This window comes from Armigeres subalbatus, chromosome 1 (assembly GCF_024139115.2).
Source record: "Armigeres subalbatus isolate Guangzhou_Male chromosome 1, GZ_Asu_2, whole genome shotgun sequence".
NCBI lineage: Eukaryota > Metazoa > Arthropoda > Insecta > Diptera > Culicidae > Armigeres > Armigeres subalbatus.
In genome coordinates this window covers 183,039,929-183,055,166 of record NC_085139.1, presented here as the reverse complement: position 1 = coordinate 183,055,166, position 15,238 = coordinate 183,039,929, and the positions used below count along the sequence as shown (strand labels likewise).

At 41.1% G+C, this 15,238-nt stretch overlaps 1 protein-coding gene across 2 annotated transcripts in view; it reads left to right on the top strand.

Moving 5' to 3' along the window:
• The first annotated feature begins 14,234 nt into the window (after positions 1 to 14,234).
• Positions 14,235 to 15,238, top strand: part of LOC134205587 (mitochondrial protein C2orf69 homolog) — a 154,003-nt gene continuing 152,999 nt past the window's right edge. For both annotated transcript variants that reach the window (XM_062680955.1, XM_062680953.1), the window contains exon 1: positions 14,235 to 14,463. The gene's annotated coding sequence lies outside the window, so the exon portion shown is untranslated. The remainder of the gene's footprint in view (positions 14,464 to 15,238) is intronic.

The window sequence follows — 15,238 nt, the reverse complement described above, 5'->3', positions numbered from 1 at the left end:
ATTCCTGGAGGAACTTCCGGAGGAATTCCTGGGGGAGCTTCGGAGATTTCTTCGGGGGATTTTCTGGAGAAATTTCCGGAGGAATGCCTGGATGAACTTCCGGAGGAATTCCTGGAGGAACTTCCAGAGGAATTCCCGGAGGTACTTCCGGAGGAATTCTTGGAGGAACTTCCGGAGGAATTCCTGGAGGAACTTCCGGAGGAATTCCTGGAGGAACTTCCGGAGGAATTCCTGGAGGAACTTCCGGAGGAATTCCTGGAGGAACTTCCGGAGGAATTCCTGGAGGAACTTCCGGATTAATTCCTGGAGGAACTTCCGGAGGAATTCCTGGAGGAACTTCCGTGACGCCGCCACGCCGCCGCCGCTGACTGAAAATTGTCTATCATGCCACCGCCGGTAAAATTTCAATCAGCGCACAGGTCTACCTGGAAGTACCCGGAAGGTGGCCAATTCGATCGATAATCACCTAAATGGACTCCAGTGTACTTGTTTTGCAAAACTATGACCACTTAGTGGCCTCTCGGGGTCAACGTTCGGTTCTTCAAATTATATTGGTCTCATTTTGGTGCCTAAATCGTTTCGTGAAACAGTACGGTTTACGAGGATGAATTTAAAAATTGGCCCTTTTCTCTGAATGTTCCGGAGTTCCCGGAGGATCATTTAGCGGAGTTTTGCTCTCACATTCATAACAAACCACTGTATTCTAGGACGATTTTCAAGATTTTTTTTTTACTACGGGTGTTCCGGACCTTCAGTGCCCAATGGTGGTCAATGCGTTGTTTATGCCAAGATTTTTTTTATGTACAGGTTATCCGACTTGTCAATATCTCCAACTCAGCCATCTTGGATTTTTGTATGGAATTTATGCTCGTTTGTTTACGTTTTGCACTGAAAATGTATGTTTCCCCCCGCGCTGGTTATTCACATCTACTGACGAAGTCGGATAACCTGTACATAAAAAAAACTTGGTTCATGCAATGATTTTACTCTCACAATGCTACAATAAGTAATAGTTCTTAGGACGGATTTCCAGAATTGGCATTACGCCAACAATAGATTTATGAAAAATCGCAACTTCAAAATATAATCTTCTACACCTGTTCTCCTGATGTTCCAGCACTTTCTAAAAACCACTTAGTGGCCATCCGGGATGAACGAGTAGTCCTTGTCTTGATTTTGCTCGCTCATTGCTAAAATACTAAAATTCTAAAAAGTCTCAGTTTTCTAGGATAAACTTTCAGAATCGGCAACTTCTCCGGATGTTTTGGAACTTTCGGTTAGTTACCTTCTGGTGTCAAAGGGTGGTTCTTGCAATGATTTTGCTCTCAACACACGGATTACAAAAAAACTGCAGCTTTCTATTTTTTATTTATATTTATTTATATTGACAAGTATTTATGGCCACTTAAGATCCTACGGGGAACCTGTCCTGGAATGGAAACTATAAAGTCAGCACGTCTGGTGGCTCTAAAACAATCAGAAACAAACTGCTGAGGCAATTTCAAGAAGTTTGATGCCCATATTGTTGAGGTTTCATTGAAAAATGTTTATGACCATTCTTGGCCCCACTGGGAACCTGTTCCGAAATGGCCACTCAAATTTTCACACATCTGTTGGAACTAAGATAATGAACAACAGTCTGTTGTGGAAGTTTCAAGAATTTTGACATGCATATTGTTGGGGATCCAATGAGAAATGTTTTTGGCCAACCTTGACCAAACACCCCCCCCTTCCCCACCCAGGAAACTTGTTCCAAAATGGCCACTCCGGAGTCAACTTGTCAAGAACTCACGCTGGAAATAATTTCAAGAAGTTTGATACCCATATTATTGATGTTTCCTTGAAAATTGTTCATGGTCACCTATGACCCCTCGAGGAACCTGTTCTGGAATGGCCAATTGAAGATCTGCACGTCTGATGGACCCAAATAAATAAAAATCAACCTGCTGATGAAATATCAAGAAGTTTGATACCCATATTGCTGATTACCTACCGAAATCCACGATCAGTATAATCTATGCAGGACATGTCCCTAGAAATCCGGATTTCCCGGTGATCCGAGGGACCGGACCGGTCCAATCCTAAAACAGCATGATAAAGGACAAAATTCTGAATCGAATGAGATCAAAACGGTTGAAAACGGTTGAAAATTGCTAAAGATATAAGCATTTTAGTTTCGTGGGTACCCGGGTACCCTGCCGGCCATTTAAAGGGTAAAAAAATGTCGGAACCCCTCCCTCCACCCCTCCTTAATCAAAATTTTAGGTAATCCGTACAATCGATTTTGGCCGTCATTATTGTGGATATGACAGAGTTTCAACCTCTTACTATGAAAATTCACTTAGATATTACGAATTGAATTCCAAAAAGGTACCCGGGTACCCAGCCGGCCACACAATTCAATAGTTACATCAGTTTGCAGTTATCGGACAGCTGAACTTCAAAACGATGTCAAAGTCTATGATCTGCATTGCGCTGCACAATCAGCACTTCTATTTCGTCGGACGTCGCCTGACAATTGTTTGACGACAAGAATGCGTCGCGGTTATCGAACGGCATTCGCTAACTGAAACGAAAACATGTTGCAGTGTATTGTCCAAAAGAAATTCTTGGGAAATTCCATTGGCCGAACTGGTAAATTGGCCGAAAAAGTTGTTTGCCCTAACAGGTCGTTTGGTCGAAATGGTCGTTTGATAGAATGGGTCATTTGGCCAAAAATATGGTTTGAGCCTACAGGTTATACGGCCAAATATCAATAAGTGTCTGTTAAAATATAACGTAACGCAATAGGGGGTGGAGGGTTGTTTAATTTTTGTTACATTTTATCATGCAATATATGGGGGGGAGGTGTGTCCTTCGGAATATTGTTACGCGTAACAAATTAATTCCCTAGAGAAAAAAGAACTTAAAATGTTGAAAAATGTTTATTTTCTTTAAAATAGCATAAAATATACTAATGCACAATAATTTATTGTTTATTGTGAAATAGTTACAGATTGCTACGAGGGGGGGGGGTGTTCTCAAAAGCAACGTTTTTCGCGTTACGTAATATTTGAACAGACCCACTGAACGGGTAATTTGCAGTTGTTGAACACCTATCATACTATCGTCTTTTTGGGAAAATGATCAATTGAGCCATACGTCACTTTTCAAAGAAGTAAGTAAGTAAGTTAGTAAGTAAGATTGCAGAAAGGGCATTCTTGGGCCAAACGGCATTTTCTGCCAAATGACAATTCTGGCACTTTTGGTCAAATGATCCATATTCGGTCAAACGGCTTTTTCAGTCGAACGTCATTTTCAGCTAAATGACCTGTTAAGGCAAATAAGTTTTTACAAGTCTGTCCAAATTTTCTTTTTGCTTGCAGCCAAACTACATTTGCGGTCAAAACAGTTTTGACCTGATAACAATTTCCGTTAGACGTTTAGTTTTGCTAAATGGTACTTGGCTAGATGTCTTTTGGCCTAATAGCCAGTATCGACTCAAAAATAGAGAGGTTACGGAATTTTGTTAAATGGTCAATTGACAAAAAGTCTAGTTAACCAAACGTGTGACCATTTTTGATCATATTACCCGTTCAGTCCGAGGGTCAGTGTCATTGATATTTGGCCGTATGACCCGTTGGACCGAATTACATTTTCGGCCAAATGGACCATTCTGTTAAGAAAACATTTCAGTTGAACCAGTTACCAGTTCGGCCGTCTGTCGCTTTCGGTCAATGGAATTTCCCAAGAATTTCTTATCAAAAATAGAAAGAATTTTCTGAAGAAATATGAAAGAAATATCTGAAGCTATGCCAAACTAGCCGTCTAGTGATGAACTTCTCCCTGTGAAAAAACACTCTTATTAAGGATTAAAAAAAAACTAGCTGTCTTAAATAATCTAGATTGACAAAGTCAACGTTAAAGCGTCCCTTTCACAAGTCACAATTTTCTGTGTAAATTTCAAAGAATACTCAACAGAAACTCAAAAAGAACTTTCCGTGGATATTCCGAATATTTTTCTGTAGAAATTTGGAACAACCTCCCGTGAAAACTCTGAAGCGATTCTCATGTAAATTCTATACAGTTTTTCTTGGTAAATACAATAAGGGCTCCTTTTGGTAATTCTGAAGAGTTGAAACTTGATGATATTTCTTGTGGAAAATCTGAAAAAAAAAATCAAATTCTGGAAAAGTTGAAAAAATTTCTTAGAAAGTTCATTATTTTTTTTAGGCGAAGCACAAAACATTCTCCTATTAATGTTTTAAAAATATCCACAATGACCAATTCAACTGAACGACACTTTCCACCGAATGTCCATTTCGACCAAAGAGCATATTCGGCTATTACACTATTCGGCCAACCGATTTTTCAGCCAAAGGAACTATTTGACGAAATGACATTCTTGGCCAAATAACATATTTGGATTTAGACATCAAATTGATTCAAGTTTGTTTACAAATATTGCTTGAGATTACTAAATTGAATGATGAAACTGTGTACTTATTTTGTTATCGGAAACCAATATCAAAAATAGTTTTCGATTTGCTCTCATCGACAGCAGGAATAGTTTTTTACTTGATTCACAGTAAGATTTTTCTGCTATACGTTTGTTATTTTAACCGTTAAAACGACCAAAAAGATATCAAATTAAGTAAACATAATCGATGATTTCACAACATTAAAACAAGTTATTGATTTGCTCTCAAGCTTTGCTCGGGTAGACTTCTACCAAATAGTCTTTTCGTTTGAACAACATATTCGGCCAAACAACTTTCAGCCTTGTGGCCTTCAGCCAAATGGATTTCTGCCGAACGACTCTTTGCCATTCAAAAATTTAATTTCAATTCAACGGGAAATCCTTCGCAATTTTTCACACGAAGTTTTGCTTAGTTTTTACGGAGAGCTTTTCGAAATTTGAACAAGAAATTGTATGGAATTTTCATGGAAATCATTGGTATCTTCACGAAACATTCTCAGTTTCAACGTGATGTTGTAAAGATCTATCAGGAAATTATACGGAAGTTCCACTGAATCTTCGGAATTTCCACTGAAAATTTTGTGGACTTCTTCAAATTTGAATCGGCGTGAAAATTATAGATCAGCGGCGTGACAAATTTTAAACGGCGGCGCGCCGATGCAATAATGTCGGCGGCAGCGACGTGCCAAAAATTGTCGGCGGCGGCGGCGCACACCTCTACTTACGAATTACAATCCATGTTCGTCCAGATATGATGTTTTGGGCTCTCAGATTATCATATGAGAACATATCTAACTTTTTGTTCATATGTATGGTCTTCAGGGCCCGTAAGGTCGCTCCTCACGGAATCCAAATTTGAAAGTACTCGCGATCATCATTTTTACACATATTTAAATCGTAATTCAAATGGCTGCTAGAGGCCTGTATGGACGCCATGGTTTGTTTTTTAGTAAACCAATGATCTGAGCTCCAGGTTGATTTGAAAAACTTAGAATATCCGATTTGGACATAATCAAAATATAAATTAAGTGCATCGCCTCTAAGGGTCTATGGGAACATATCATGGATTGCTACTGGTTTTAAACCGAGCCCAGTGAACTTGAAAGATCTATTGGTTTAAACTCCATAATGATTTGGAGAACTTCGAACAAGGGGCTGTCCACAAACCACGTAGACCAAAATTTCACATTTTCAAACCCCTCCCCCCCCCCTAGTAGACTTTTGTAGACTTTTCCGAAACCCTTCCCCCTCCCTTCAAGTTTACGTAGACTTTTCCTTATTTTACAAGACTTCATATGTGTTTGGAAAAATATGGAAATCAACCACATTTTAAATTCTCTATTCAAATGCATTTCCATGTAAACAATACAATACAACTCGAATTTCGAACATAACAAAATCAAACTGAACAAAATCCAACTAAACAAAAATCAATTCGAAACGAAATCAAATTTAATCCTCTATGCATAGCTCCTGAAAGCAAATCTCAAAGCCATTTAAATTAATTTCTGTTGAATTCTATTCCTCCTAGAGGTGTGCGCCACCACCGCCGACACTATTGCATCGGCGCACCACTGCTTAACATTCTGTCACGCATCTGACCTATAATTCTCAACGCCGGGTCAAATTTGTAAAAACCGAAGAATTTTCAGAATTTCGAGTTGAAATTCCGAGAATGTCATACATTCCAATAAGTATTGCGTGGAAATTTCGTAAAATTTCCCAATTGATAACCTTGAAAGCTTCCTCTTCCTCCAAAGAACTCTCCGTGTTAATTCCAATGCTTTTCTTGAAAATTCCATGCAATATCCCGCTGATCTGTTGAAATCCCAAGAATTTTCTTCTAAAATCGAAAAGTTTCCCCATTAAAAAATCCCGAGTAATTTTCCGTGAAAATTTAGAATTATTTCCCGAGGTAATTTCAAATTAGAATGGTTTTCTACGATATTTTTTAATTTCCCTGGCAAATCGGGACCGCTTTGCGATCTGGGCGTAACTTATTTTGTAAACAAACATTGTTTTATGAATTCCATTGAATACGGGCGTTTTTCTAGAAAACTAATTCCCTTATCTGATAGAGGGAAGCTTATTCTGTCGAATACATACCGTGATTCTGTCAGGAAACGCTTGCGTTAGCAGGAATTCGCCTTCCAAAGTTTGTTTACAAAATAAGTTACGCCCAAAGTGCAAAGCGGTCCCGAAATATGGAACAATTTCTTGAGGACATTTAAAAAAATCTTTTGGACATTCCAAAGAATTTTCTGAAAAATTTTCGGTGGAAATTAAGGATAATTTTCAATTGAAATTTTTGTGAATTTATAGTAAAAAAAATCGAATAACTTTTCATTAAATTCACAAAGGCTTTTTTATGAAAATTCGAATTTTGTTGTGGAAACTCAAAAAGTTGTTGGTGAGAAATTCAAATAATTTCTCGTGGAAGTTTTCAACAATTTATTTAGCAATTCCGAAGAGTTTCCATGGGCATTTATAAGAATTTTGCTTATTTGTCCAAAGAATTCCTCGCGAAAATTCCGAAGAATTTCCTAAATTGAGAAAAAAAATTCCCGATGACTTCCCAGAAAATCTCCAGTGGATATTCTAAAGGGTTTTCCGCGGAAATTTCGTGGAAAATTTCCTTTTACAAGTTCTAAAGAATACCTTTTGGGCATTCCAAAGACTTTTAAGTATAGATTTTGATTTTTTTTCAAAAGTTTTTATAAAATACTTTGGAGAATTTTTCTACTCAACACAGAAGAATTTCGTGTTGAAATCCATGATAGTTTTGAGCCGTAGTTCAGACTTTTACTTTAGTTAAATTCATTAGATTTTTATGGAGAAATGCGAGAGATTATATCGGTAAAGTCTTGCAAAAGAAAAAAAAAAACGGAATACCCAACTACGCAGACTCTTGTCCCCCTTCGTAGGTAGACTATTGTAGACTTTTTCAAAAAACCTCCATTCCGAGACATCTCACCAGTCTACGTGGATTATGGGCAGCCCCCAATCAATTTGGACATACTTGCTTGATACTTGATGGACTACAGCTCTTCGATGAACCTACGCCGAATGGAGTATCCTTCTCCACTGGAATCGCTTTCAATCGCCCTGAACATTGAGCGTCCTCAGGTCCTCTTCAACTGTAAAAAGTCATCGTGTACGCGGCCTTCCTCGAATCCTGCGGCCTTTTCTGGGTTCTCTACTAAATATTATCTTCGCTTGACGTTCTTCCGGCATACGAACAACGTGACGAGCCGATCGTAGTATGCCGTGTTCAATAAGCTTAATAATATCCAGCCCTTTATACAATTCGTGATTCATGCGGCGCCGCCAGATACCGTTCTCCTGTTTACCGCCGAGTATTGTCCGCAGCACCTTACGCTCAAACACTCCGAAAGCTCTCCGATCAGCCTCCTTTAACGTCCATGTTTCATGGCCATATGAAGCTACCGGAAGAATCAGAGTAGTATACAGCGCGAGTTTTGTTTTCGTTTGCAGACTACGGGACTTAACCTGGTTACGAAGTCCGTAATAAGCCCTATTTGCAGCTCGAATACGCCTTTTCACCTCGCGGGTAACATCATTATCGTACGTCACTAATCTTCCAAGATACACAAATTCTTCCACCACTTCAAATTTTTCACCATCCAGCACCATTTCACTACCACCACCACTAATGAACCCACGTTGATTGCCAGCGACCATGTACTTCGTTTTGCTGGTATTGATCGTGAGTCCAATCCTCGCTGTCTCCCTCTTAAAAGGCACAAAATCCTCTTCCACGGCACGGCGATCAATCCCGATAATATCAATATCGTCCGCAAATCCCAGGAGCATATGCGATTTTGTGATAATGGTACCGCTTCTTTGCACACCAGCTCTCCTAATCGCTCCCTCGAGCACTATATTGAACAGTAGATTCGAGAGTGCATCACCCTGCTTTAATCCATCTAAGGTAACAAATGACGTCGATATTTCATCCGCAACCCTTACACTTGATTTCGATCCGTCCAACGTTATACGAATCGTACGCCGCCTTGAAATCAATAAACAGATTATGTGTCTGCAAGTTGTACTCCCGGAATTTATCAAGGATTTATCTCAGGGAAAACATTTGATCCGTCGTTGATCGGCCCTCACGAAAACCTGCTTGGTATTTGCCGACGAAGGACTCTTCAAGCGGTCTCAATCTGTGGAACAGAATACGGGACATAATTTTGTACGCCGAATTAGGGAGGTTTATTCCTCGGTAATTGGCGCACTCCAGTCTGTGCCCTTTCTTAGAGAGAGGGCAAATGAGGCCGTCCAACCAACTAGCAGGCATTTCCTCGTCTTCCCATGTTTCCGACATAATATGGTGCAGAACTTCATAAACCTGCTCACTGCCATGTTTGAGAAGTTCAGCCGGAGCTGATCCTTCCCGCAGCCTTATTATTTTCAGCTCTTTAATATCTTTTAACCTCATCTAGTGTAGGTGACTCCACAGCTTGTCCATTGTACCTAATATTTATTCTGTTTACCAATGCACCGTCACTTCCTCTATTCTACAAAGTCTCGAAGTGTTGCTTCCACCTGGCAGCCACTTCGGTTTTATCTGTCAACAAATTCCCTTGTTGGTCGTTGCACATGACGGGAGATGACGCTGTCTTTCTCCGCACGCCATTGACAGACTCATAGAACCTCCGCATATCGTTCTGCTCCATTTTTTCCTGCGCCCCGGTAATCACTTGTTCTTCATATTCTTTCTTCTTCCTGCGGTGGGTTCGTTTTTCGGCTGCTCTTGCTTCCTTGCACCGATCTTTATTCGATCAGGAACCCGACACCAACATCCGGCTTCTGGCAACGTTCTTCTCGTCTGTCACTCTCTGACACTCCACATCGAACCAACCCGTCCTGGGACGCCTCTGTGCAGTGCCTACCACTTCTCGTGCTGTTGTGCTCACCGCTCCATGGATCGACTCCCATAGATCGTTGATGTTGTCGCTAACGTTGATTGCACTTATCCGCACGTCGAGCTTCTGGCGGTACTCTACCGATACTCCTTCCGCCGACAATCGCTGGATATTGTAACGCATCGTTTGCTGTGATTTTTCGTTCGATACAGTTGACAACCGTGATCGAATTTTACTGACAACGAGGTAGTGATCAGAGTCAATGTTCGGACCTCTGAATGTCCGCACATCGATAACATCCGAGAAATGGCGCCCATCCACCAGAACATGGTCTATCTGGTTGCAAGTTTCACCATTTGGGTGTCTCCAGGTGTGCTTTCGGATATTCTTTCGTGCAAAGTAGGTGCTACTGATGGCCATCCTTCTGGCAGCAGCGAAGTTTACTAGCCGTAGGCCGTTGTCATTGGTAGCGGAGTGAAGGCTCTCCCTACCAATTATGGGACGGAAAAAGTCCTCTCTACCGACCTGAGCGTTGGCGTCTCCGATAACAATTTTCACGTCATGCTTTGGGCACTCTCCATAGGCTTTATCAAGACATTCATAAAACGTGTCCTTCACGTCGTCAGTTTTATCGTTAGTCGGTGCATAAACGTTGATTAGGCTGTAATTGAAGAATTTGCCCCGTATCCTCAACACACAGATTCGTTCGCTAATGGTTTTCCACCGCATCACTCGCTCCATCTGCTTGCCCATCACTACGAAACCAACTCCATGCTCTGCTTTTCCGCCGCCGCTGTGATAGATGTTATACTTAAATGCAGTGTTGGTCGTGGGGTCCACGGCTCGGAATTCACGTTCTCCGGATCTAGGTCATCGGATTTCTTGAATAACGACCACATTCACTCCAACCTTCTGCAGTTCACGAGCCAGAAGGCTCACTCGTCCAGGTTCATTTAGGGTCCTGACATTCCAGGTACCGGGTTTCCAAGCATAGTCCTTATTTCATTGCCGGGTCGGTTGCCAAAAAAACGTTCTCTTATTCTTCTATCTCCATTGTTCGTGGTATTTGAGAGGCTTCAGTAAGCTACCTTACCGGGGTCGCGTTACCTACATCGCGCTGGTGGGGCTGCCACCTTAGGTATAGCTGACGCGATACAGCATTTCGTTAACCAGCCGCTGGGTACCAGGCAGACGCTGTTTGAGCCGCACCTCCTGGTGAACAGACGCTCGAGGCGTATCTTCTCACTCTAGCTGATGTCAGAAAGACAACAGTGCCCAGGCTGCACTACCAGCTAAGTACATAACCCTTAGCTGGCGGTCTTTTGTCATCGGACGACCCGTGGAAGCGTGAGATAGGAACTTGTGGGGACCAGAGCTCTGTTGGGCGCTCCTTCCTTGATGTCAACCCACCATTTTGCAGCCCAAATTGGACATAATTTAATAGCAAATAATGCGCATGGCTTCCATGGGCCTATATGGACACCATGGGTTGCTATTTATCTTGCACCGAGTCTAGTTGACTTGGTAGATCAACTGATTTGAACTCCTAGGTGATTTGGAGAATTTAGATCATCCGACTTGGACATATCTAAATCGTAAATCCTGGCCTGGGTGGAGAATATGGCTTGCTATTGATTTTATACCAACCTCAGTTTACTTCGTAGATCAATTTGTCTGAACTCCAGAATGATTTGGAGCACTCCGGATATCCGGTTTAAACAGATCTAAATCGTTAATCATGCGCATGATCTTCAAGGAAAAATGTAGGCGGAATTAATTCCACGGTCGTGGAGTACCTGATCAGTGTCTGATCAGTGCTTCGATATCATCGTTCTCGTTGAGAATTGGCTGAATGATGTCACACTTTCCAGCCAAATATTTGGTCCTGCTTACGAGGTCTTTCGCTGTGATTAAAATTCAAACAACAGTCGTAAATCCGTAAGGGGTGCAGTACTGATAGCCGTGAATTCCAGTCTTAAATCAAAAGCTGTTGTTAACACTTCGTGGGATTGCCTTGAACAGGTTTGGATAACGATCGAGCTTAGAGACCGGAAGCTGTATTTGTGCGCGCTGTATATTCCGCCCGACAAGGTTCGGGATATGGGATATGTTGAAACCCACTGCGATTCGCTTTTCTATATTCTAGAAATAGCAACTGCTCTCGATGAAATTATAGTTCTTGGGGACTACAATCTACCGAGCATAACGTGGATCACTTCACCTACTGGCTATGTCTATCCGGACACCGATCATTCTTCTTTACACAACGGAGCGGTAAAGCTTCTCGACAGCTATAGCTCAGCACCACTAGTTCAAGGTAATTCCATCGCCAACGAGAATAATCGTCGTCGTCTCGATTGGTACATTACCCGTCGCTGCTCGTCATGGTAAACCGTGGTTTGAAGCATGATTTCAACGACTCTCATGAATCCATATCCTTCAATTTTCGCAAAGCCAACCATCGTAATATCGCTGAGCTACTGTCTTCTATCGATTGGCATAACATTCTGGATCTAGAAGATGTGAATATCGCAGCGCAAACATTTTCCAACGTCTTGGCGTATGTCATTGATCAACACGTGCCGAAGAAAGTCTGTCGTAAGGTAGTCAGTCCTTCATGGTACTCGAGCTCGCTGCGACGTTTGAAAACTACTAAAAGAGTTGCTTTGAGGCAGTTTACCAAGCATCGTTCGGTCTCATTTCGGAACCATTATGTTAGGCTCAACTATGGGTGCAAGCGAGCCAGTAAGGAGTGTTACTCTCAACATCAGCATAATATCCAACGCAACCTCAAGTCGCATCCCAAGCGCTTCTGGCAATATGTCAACGAGCAACGCAAGCAATCTGGATTACCTTCATCCATGACGCTTAACGACAACACGGGCTCTACGACCCAGGACATCTGTTCGTTTTTCTTCGAAAATTTCTCGAGTGTGTTCTCAAATGAAGTATTAGTAGCCGTGGAAATCAATGACGGATCAAATGTTTACCCTGAGACAAATCCTTGATAAATTCCGGGAGTACAACTTGCACACACATCATCTGTTTATTGATTTCAAGGCGGCGTACGATTCAGTGAAACGGAATGAATTATGGCAAGTTATGCTTGAACATGGTTTTCCGGCGAAACTGATACGGCTGATTCGTATAACATTGGACGGATCGAAATCAAGTGTAAGGGTTGCGGATGAAATATCGACTACTCTGACTCTACTCTACTCTACTGACTACTCTGACTCTTCCGGAACGAACGTCACGCGCAGATAATATTTAGTAGAGAACCCGGAAGAGCCCGCAGGCTTAGTGGAAAGCAGCGTACACGATGACTTTCTGCAGTTGAAGAGGACCTGAGGGCGCTCAATGTTCAGGGCGACTGGAAGCGATTGGCCCAGGATCGAGTCCAGTGGAGAAGGATACTCCATTCGGCGTAGGTTCATCGAAGAGCTGTAGTTCATCAAGTAAGTAAGTAAGTACAGTAACAATAGCCTGCTTCACTGGCGTCGCCAGAAGCAGCTACTTCACTCGCCGGCAGCGATCACGTAGGTAGGAGCGCACCATACAATAGCAATAGCTTTTCACTACCGAACACAATGCTCGATGAGACGCAGCACACACGTCTGCCTCGTTCGAACTTTCGGCACGGAATGAAAAAACCCAGAATAATTCACCTAGCGGTGATGGCGCCTTTCTCGTGTATTATAAAACAAGAAAACACATAAGAGTAACAAGAAAGGCACATAAGAGAGGTTAAAATTGCACTTTATGGAGATAGATTTAGTTATTTTCATCAATTCACATTTATATAGCATATAGCATTAAAGCAATTTTGGAAAAAAAATTTCGGTTTTGAATTTTTTTTTCCATGGGAAAAAATGGGGAAAAAATCAATATTTTTCTAATAACTCTGGAACGCAATGGGTGATTGGCCCAATTTTCAATAGCAAAATTGGCTCAATTTTCAGTTTCAAATTAGGAAGGATTCCGCGTCGAATGCAAGCTGTTGCAAGCAAATCGGATAAGGCAAAGTACAAAAAAGTGTGTCTCATATTTTTTTATACACACGCACACATACATACATACATACATACACACATACAGACATCACCTCAATTCGTCGAGCTGAGTCGATTGGTATATAACACTATGGGTCTCCGAGCCTTCTATCAAAAGTTCGGTTTTGGAGTGATCCTATAGCCTTTTACGTATACTTAGTATACGCGAAAGGCAAAAACAGTCCACTAAAATCCTATAAGAATATGTTTTATCTAATTAGAACGTTTCAATTCAAATAATAAGTTTGCTACTTCTCACAGCCAAATAATAATGCTCATGCATAGTTTAACAGTAAATTCCATTAAACCAGTCATTTTTTGCTGCATTATTATTACGGAAATTTCCCTTTTTACATCTGTTGGAATTCTACAACATGACTGATAACTCGCTATCTATTTGGAAGCATAGTTTCAATAGTACAACGTCAATGCACATAAACTTTAGAAGGTAGATTGAAAAGATTCACATAGTAAATGAAAATAACGAACATTGTACAACCTAGTTTGGGCGTCAATAAATAAATATAATAACAAAAAAGTAACTTGTTTGAAATCAAGAAACAAATATTATCATTGTACGTGGCGATATCTGTAAATCAGTTATTCACATCTTGATATTTCCCAAATTTGAACACAATCCGTCAATATGAAAAATCATACCAGTCTTATTAGAAATAACACCCTCCATTTCTGCTTTTCAAAACTCACACAAGTTGTCAAAATCCGCCACCGGGGTTCAGTTCCCTTTGTTGCATTCGCATCTGTTCTTCCCTCTCGTTCTCGTTGCCGTTGTGTACAGACTCCCGTTTGGGTGCGCAACATCAAACACAACACCGGACGAAGCTGAAAATTCGCTGTCGCGACGAATATTTTGTTGATATCTCGGTCGAGGGAAAATTGTGCGAATCAATTAGGCGTCGAAATTCCGCTCAATTTCTGACGAAAATGTGTGTTTCCTGCTGCGGAAAGTGAGTGCTTATGATAATTGGTGTGCAATCGACGATTAATCAGCCAGGAAGCGGATAAATTTGATCAACAAATTACGGATTCTGCATCGGCGCTTGTAAGTAGAGAAAAGTCTTCGCTTCTTTTTGTTTGCGTATTTGTGAAGGAGGAAAATCTAACCTCGAAAAGCGTTCATAGCCATCTTTATTGTATGTTTGTTGTGGCGCCTTCCATGTATTTTTGCTGCGGAAGAAAGCGAAAAGCAAAAAGCCAAAACAAAATAAGAAACGAAGATGTTGTTTGTAAATAACAGAGGAAAGGCATCGTCAGTCAGTAATGCATAATTGCGTATCCTATTAATTATGTGCCAATTAGCAGGAGTTCAAGGACACATTTATGCACGGCCATTGTTATGATCAGCTCGGTTCGTGGACAGTGCGGGTGGTAAGGTTGGAATGATACGGACAAGTTGGTGATGGACCACCGCGATGATTTGTGAATGTAGTGAAAGACGATAGCGTTAAGCCGCGCAAGATCTGACGACCTGCTTTGGTTAGATGGCAGTGCAGCCAGCCAGGGGTGACTCATTCGTCAAGCATATTAGTTGTGCGTATAGTAATCATCGAATTCATATGAAAATACAGCAGAGTATTTACATGCTTTCTGACGCATCCAGCAATTTCTATCATAATGGAAAAAAAACCTCTGAATAGGAATTTTACATCTCCTTTCACGTTATGAGTAAAAATGCATTTTTCATATTTCATATGCAGTAATCGACATGGACAAACTCAATAGGCAACAACTGAATAATGTTTTCCAGCGAGGAAAGCATTTAGTGCAAAATCGGTTGAGATTTTTACTGGAAACTAACTGGCATTAAAATCTGTACA